The 6,054-nt window shown below is 42.0% G+C and overlaps 1 pseudogene; it reads left to right on the top strand.

The window, feature by feature from the left end:
* The window catches only part of LOC105536811, a 7,034-nt pseudogene extending 2,684 nt beyond the window's left edge, over positions 1 to 4,350 (top strand).
* Positions 4,351 to 6,054: the final 1,704 nt, after the last annotated feature.

Here is a 6,054-nt window from a genome sequence, read left to right as displayed (position 1 = left end):
CTACAGGCGCCCACCACCATGCCCGGCTAATTTTTTGTATTTTTAGTAGAGACAGGGTTTCACCATGTTAGCCAGGATGGTCTGGATCTCCTGACCTTGTGATCTGCCCGCCTTGGCCTCCCAACGTGCTCGGATTACAGGCGTGAGCCACCGCGCCTGGCCACAACTTTACTTTTTCAGTTGTCTAAGCTCCCATGAATACATGGGGAAAAAGTAAAATATCATTCAGATTTCCAGACTAAAAAGTTATGATACCTTTGAAACATTTTCCTTCGTGCGGTAAGCACAGTTGGGCATTGGTTGTGCAGGTACACCTCGTTTTGTTGCGCTTCCCTTTATTGCACTTGGCAGATACTGTGTTTTTTACAAGTCGAAGGCTTATGGCAACCCTGCATCAAGCAAATCTGTCAGCGCCATTTTTTCAACAGCATTTGGTGCTTCTGTGTGTCACATGTTGGTAATTGTTAGACTATTTCAAACTTTTTCCATGACTATATCTGACAGTGATTTGTGATCAGTGATCTTTGATGTTACTATTATAATTATTTTGGGGTGTCGCAAACTGAAGACGGCAAACTCGATTGATAAATGTGTGTGTTCTGACTGCTCCACTGACTGGAGCCTTCCCCATCTTCCTGTCTTTAGGCCTCCCTATTCCCTGAGCCATTTAGTTACCCTACAATGACCTCTACATGTTGAAGTGAAAGGAAGAGTCACATGTCTCTTACTTTAAAAATCTAGAAATGATCAAGCTTAGTGAGGAAGGCATGTCAAAAGCCAGGATAGGCCATAGGCTCTTGAGCCAGTTAGTCAAGTGGCAAATGCAAAGGAAAAGTTCTTGAAGGAGATTAAAAGTTCCGCTGTAGTGAACACACGAGTGATGAGAAAGCGGAACAGCCTTATTGTTGTTGATATGGAGAAAATTTCAGTTGTTTGGATAGACCAAACCATCCACAACATTCCCTTACGCCAAAGCCAAATCCAGATAAGGCCTTTTAATTCTGTGAAAGCTGAGAGAAGTGAGGAAGCTACAGAAGAAAAGTTGTAAGCCAACACAAGTTGCTTCATGAGGTTTAAGGAAAGAAGTCATCTCCATAACATAAAAGTGAAGGATGAAGCAGCAAGTGCTCAGCAGAAGCTGCAGCAAGTTCTCCAGAAGCTCTAGATAAGATCATTGATGAAGGTGGCCACACTAAACAACAGATTTTCAGTGTAGATGAGACAGCTTTATACTGGAAGAAGGTGCCATCTGGGACTCCCATAGATAAAGAGGAGGAGTCAGTGCCTGGCTTCAGAGCTTCAGAGGACAGGCCAACTCTCTTGTTAGGGGACAACTGCCACTGGAGACTTCAGGTTGAAGCCAGTGCTCATGTATCATTTGAAAATCCTAGGGCACTTAGGAATTATGCTGAATCTACTTTGCCTGTCTATAAATGGAACAACAAAGCCCCAATGATAGCACATCTGTTTACATCATGGTTTACTGAATATTTTAAGTTCATTATTGAGACCTGCTCAGAAAAAAATTATTCCTTTCAAAATACTACTGCTGATTGGCAATGTACCTGGCTACCTAAGGCCTCTGATGGAGATGTTCAAAGATACTAGTTTCCATAGTTTCCATGCCTGCTCACACACGTCCATTCTGCAGTTCTGCAGCCCGTGGATCAAGGAGTAATTTTGTTTTCATGTCTTATTACTTCAGAAATACATTTCATAAGACTATAGCTGCCATAGAGAGTGGTTCCTCCAATGGATCTGGGTAAATAAATTGAAAATATTAATTCAAATAATGGAACCCATTTCACTGCACATATCGTTAAGAAATTAGCCCAAGCACTAGACATAATGTGGGAATACCATACTCCTTGGCACTCACCTTCATCAGGAAGAGTAGAAAGAATAAATCAAACTCTGAAGAGTCACTTAACCAAATTAGTCTTAGAGACTCAGTTGCCGTGGACTAAATGCCTTCCCATTGCCTTGTTAGGAATCTGAACCACCCCTCAAAAAGATGTTGGCCTATCCCCATATGAGATGCTCTATGGGTTGCCCTATTTACACTCCTGCTGACATTTCCACGTTCGAAACAAAAGATCGGTTTCTCAGACATTATGTACTTGGTTTATCTTCCACTTTCTCTTCCCTTAGAACTAAAGGTCTTTTAGCACAGGCACCATCCCTGGAGTTCCCAGTACATCAACATTAGCCTGGGGATCATGTCCTCATCAAAAACTGGAAGGAGGAAAAGCTTGAACTGGCCTGGGAAGGACCTTACCTAGTGCTCCTAACAACTGAAACCGCAGTCCAGACAGCAGAAAAAGGATGGACCTATCACACCCAAGTCAAGAAAGTGCTCCCCGCTCCAGAGTCGTGGGCCATAGTCCCAGGGGAAAACCCTACCAAACTAAAGCTAAAAATTTTTGTTTGTTTGTTTGTTTGTTTTGAGACAGAATCTTGCTCTGTCGCCCAGGCTGGACTGCAGTGATGCGATCTTCACTCACTGTAACCTCCACCTCCCGGGTTCAAGCAATTCTCCTGCCTCAGCCTCCCCAGTAGCTGGGATTACAGGTGTGTACCACCACGCCTGTGTAATTTTTGTATTTTTAGTAGAGACGACTATTTATTTAACGACTCATTCATCTGTTAAGCTGGCTGGAGTCAAACCCATGCATACATCACACTTGGGTAAAAATCACCCCTCCCCAACCTGACACGGCAGACAATCAACCTGGTTGGACTTGTGAGCCAACTGGAGAACTGAAGCTACTGCTTAAGAAAAATCTTTTTGTACTATAAGATGAAGTTTCTGTTAGTCCTTATCATAATGAGTAAACTTTTTTGACATCTGCTAAAACTAGTCTATTTCTACAGTGGGTACAACATTATGCAGCTAGTCTACACTAAGATGCTTGCTGGGTATGTGGATTGCTACCTATCTCTAGCACTTCTGGGCTACTTTAGTGAGTATCACCCCTGCAGGGAACTGATGAGATACATTTACAAACCTATATGAAAAATTGTTCATGGGAAAATCAGGACCTTGGTACCTTAAGGTATTATTTTTTTAAAATGGCCTGGCATTAATATAACACCTCAGAACCCAGATCCTGGAAAACTCTTTGTTATAACCGGACTATCCAAAGGGCCTCTGAGTATGCAATCCCTCTCTTAAAGGAGTTTCCCTAGATGGCCCCTAAGATTTTGGCTACTAATAACCATTACACAGTAGGTGAGTTTTTGTCAAATTTGGGACAATTACCTCTGGATGATCTCCACGATTAGTCACTTAACCCAAATTGCCCCTTTATGCTGGGAATAAAGGAATCACTCTTAGGATCATTGGCCAAATGTTACTAATAATGTGGATTGGATGCCTCTACATCAATATGAACATTCTTTAGTGGTATATTAGACACACTTGTTTACCACTGACTGGACACAGACCCAAAATTTGGTGGCTGGTCCCCAGCAGAACTCAATAGTTATGTGAAACTCATCTTTGGCCATGTCTACCCGATGGATGGATAGGGCAGTGCACATTAGGACTACCATGGGTCCAGGACTGATAAACAAAAACCACCAGGCAGCCTGAACACTTTCCAAATGTGTTTTCCCTTGGTAAGACGATCTTCTGTCCCTTTTTTTCCTCCAAGCAGGCTTAGAAAGCATCATCTGGCATATTGAGGCACTGACAAATTATAGCAAGTGCTGAAAGACACATTTAAGGGCATCTCATTAGTAACCTCTGAAATGACTACGATGAGAAAAGTAGTCTTGCAAAACCACATGGCCCTTGATGTACTCACAGCTGCTGGGAGGGACCTTGAATCATAATTGAAACTAAACATTTTGTGTATATCCTAGATAATTTGCAAAACATCTAGTCAGCCCTTCAAGACATGCACAGACAAATCAATACTATGTCTGACCCTACGATGTCCCTAAAACAGTGGTTATCTTCATGGTTTGGATCAGGACCTACTTGGTGGAAAAAACTGCTGGTAATTCCAGCTATGATTATAGGAATAGGTATACTTCTCTGCTATGGGTTATACTCTTGTTGCACCATATGTGTGATATTGCAAGATTGCATTTCCCCTGAATGGAAAGGCCCCTAACTCCCAGGTCAATGATGCTGTAAAAAAAAAAAATCACTTCCATAAGTTGAGGAATGCGTGAATACTTCCAACCCCTGGTAAATAAATTCCATTATTCAGCTCCCTAGTGATGCCCCCATTCAGCAGGAAGTAGCTAGAAAGAAACTGACACCTGATCTCCCATAGAAATGAAACAGGAATTGGCAATGGGGAGTTTGTAATTGGAATAATCAGCCTGCTTCAAGAATGAATAGCCTCACCCTTTGCTTTATTTAATATCTAGCCATATCCTTGCTTAAGAAACCCAGGGGCTAATCTTGAAATAAACCAGGCATGAATTTGAGATTGTGGAATCCTACATTCTCAGAAAAATCACTGACGGGGGTTAATCCATAAGCTAGTTGCAGTCATGGTGATGCCAGCCAGACCTCCAGGTGATCCATTACTGAAGATAGCCATCAGAATAAGGCATGCAAACCTGCACCCTGCACCACTCCTGCTCATAGCTTCCATGCCTCCTACTTCTTAAAATCCCTTTAGCTAGCCTAAAAATTTGGAATAGTCTTTGAGGCGCTAGTCCACCATCTCCTCAGGTTTCTGGCTCTTGCATAAGCCTGCTTTTCCTTCCACCCACTCTTGTCTCACAAGTCTTGCTTTTGAGCAGTGAGCAGTGATTGGCTGACCCTTAGTTTGATTACACTATCACTCAGGAAATTTCAAGGATTTTAGGAGCTCTGTGGCAGGAACCAGGAACTAAGTTCAAATTTATTTTATATTAACCACAGGTCCCAACTCCCATGACTATCTGGATGGTGACAAGGACAGAATTCTCTTCTCATCGTTCTCTCTCACTGTAAATATACACAGACATGCTATTAGGAGGGAAAACTTGCCCTCTACCAACTTTGGTTCAGTGGATGGGAGCCTGTGAATTAACTATAGACAGGATAGCAGGGGGAAAGAAAATAAGTGTATTCATAACTTGTGGAAGCATTAAGATGAAGAGGCTTGATGAAGAGCTAGAGATAAAAGTTTATCAACTCATAGGGGAAAAGAAGGAGGGAGAAATGGCTTCTATAGGAAAACAAATGACTCTTGGGAAAGATAAATAGAAGCTTTGGATGAAGTTTCACACAATTTTCTTGGAATATCTCCTGTCTGGGTGAAACCATCTTCACACGGTTAACAAGAATCCTGGACAGAGATATAATTATAAGTAAGCATTAATCAGGCTACTCTTCGATCCACTTCCTTGTAACCAGAAGTCAGGAACATGAGATACTGATCATTTGCATTCTCATTGTTCCCATTGATAAGATCTTTGACATTAGAATCATAAGGCTTTTGTTTAGGAATTGTTTATGCAGATCCTGAATTCCAGCAGAACAGCTGACACCACTCACTTTAAAGAGCCCCGCAGATGAACTGATCAGCATGAGAATACTGTTTTTTAATCTCTCTGTACTATGATTTCACTCTGCATTCTTCAGCCAATTAGTGATCTCTCACTTCCACCTACTCTAAAACCCTTAAAAACTCCAGCCTCAAACTCTTTGAGGAAATGGATTTGAGGTTTCCTTCCATCTTTTGGTTTGGCAGCCCTGCAATGAAACCTCTCCCTCTGCTGCAACCCAGTGTCTTGGCATATTGACATGCTGTGCACATCAGGCAAAAGACCTATTACCATTACATGAGGACTCCTCTGGAGGAAGATAATGGTAGGGGCATTTCTGGGAGGTTCTGCTTTAGTCAGGCAAAAGAAGTTCAGGTAAGATTTCTTTCTGTATCTGCTGTAATTCAAATGTTTTCAGTTTTGTCCTTACACATGCACACACACACACACTCACCCTTCCCTTCTTAAGCAGCTAGCATCTTCATGTATCTTTGTTCCTGTCACATGCGTATGGTGTGAAGAGACCACCAAACAGGCTTTGCGTGAGCAATAAATCTTTTT

Source organism: Mandrillus leucophaeus, unplaced genomic scaffold (genome assembly GCF_000951045.1).
Source record: "Mandrillus leucophaeus isolate KB7577 unplaced genomic scaffold, Mleu.le_1.0 Scaffold163, whole genome shotgun sequence".
Lineage (NCBI taxonomy): Eukaryota > Metazoa > Chordata > Mammalia > Primates > Cercopithecidae > Mandrillus > Mandrillus leucophaeus.
Note: the sequence above shows the minus strand (reverse complement) of the source record. Positions and strands in the feature narration are given on the sequence as shown.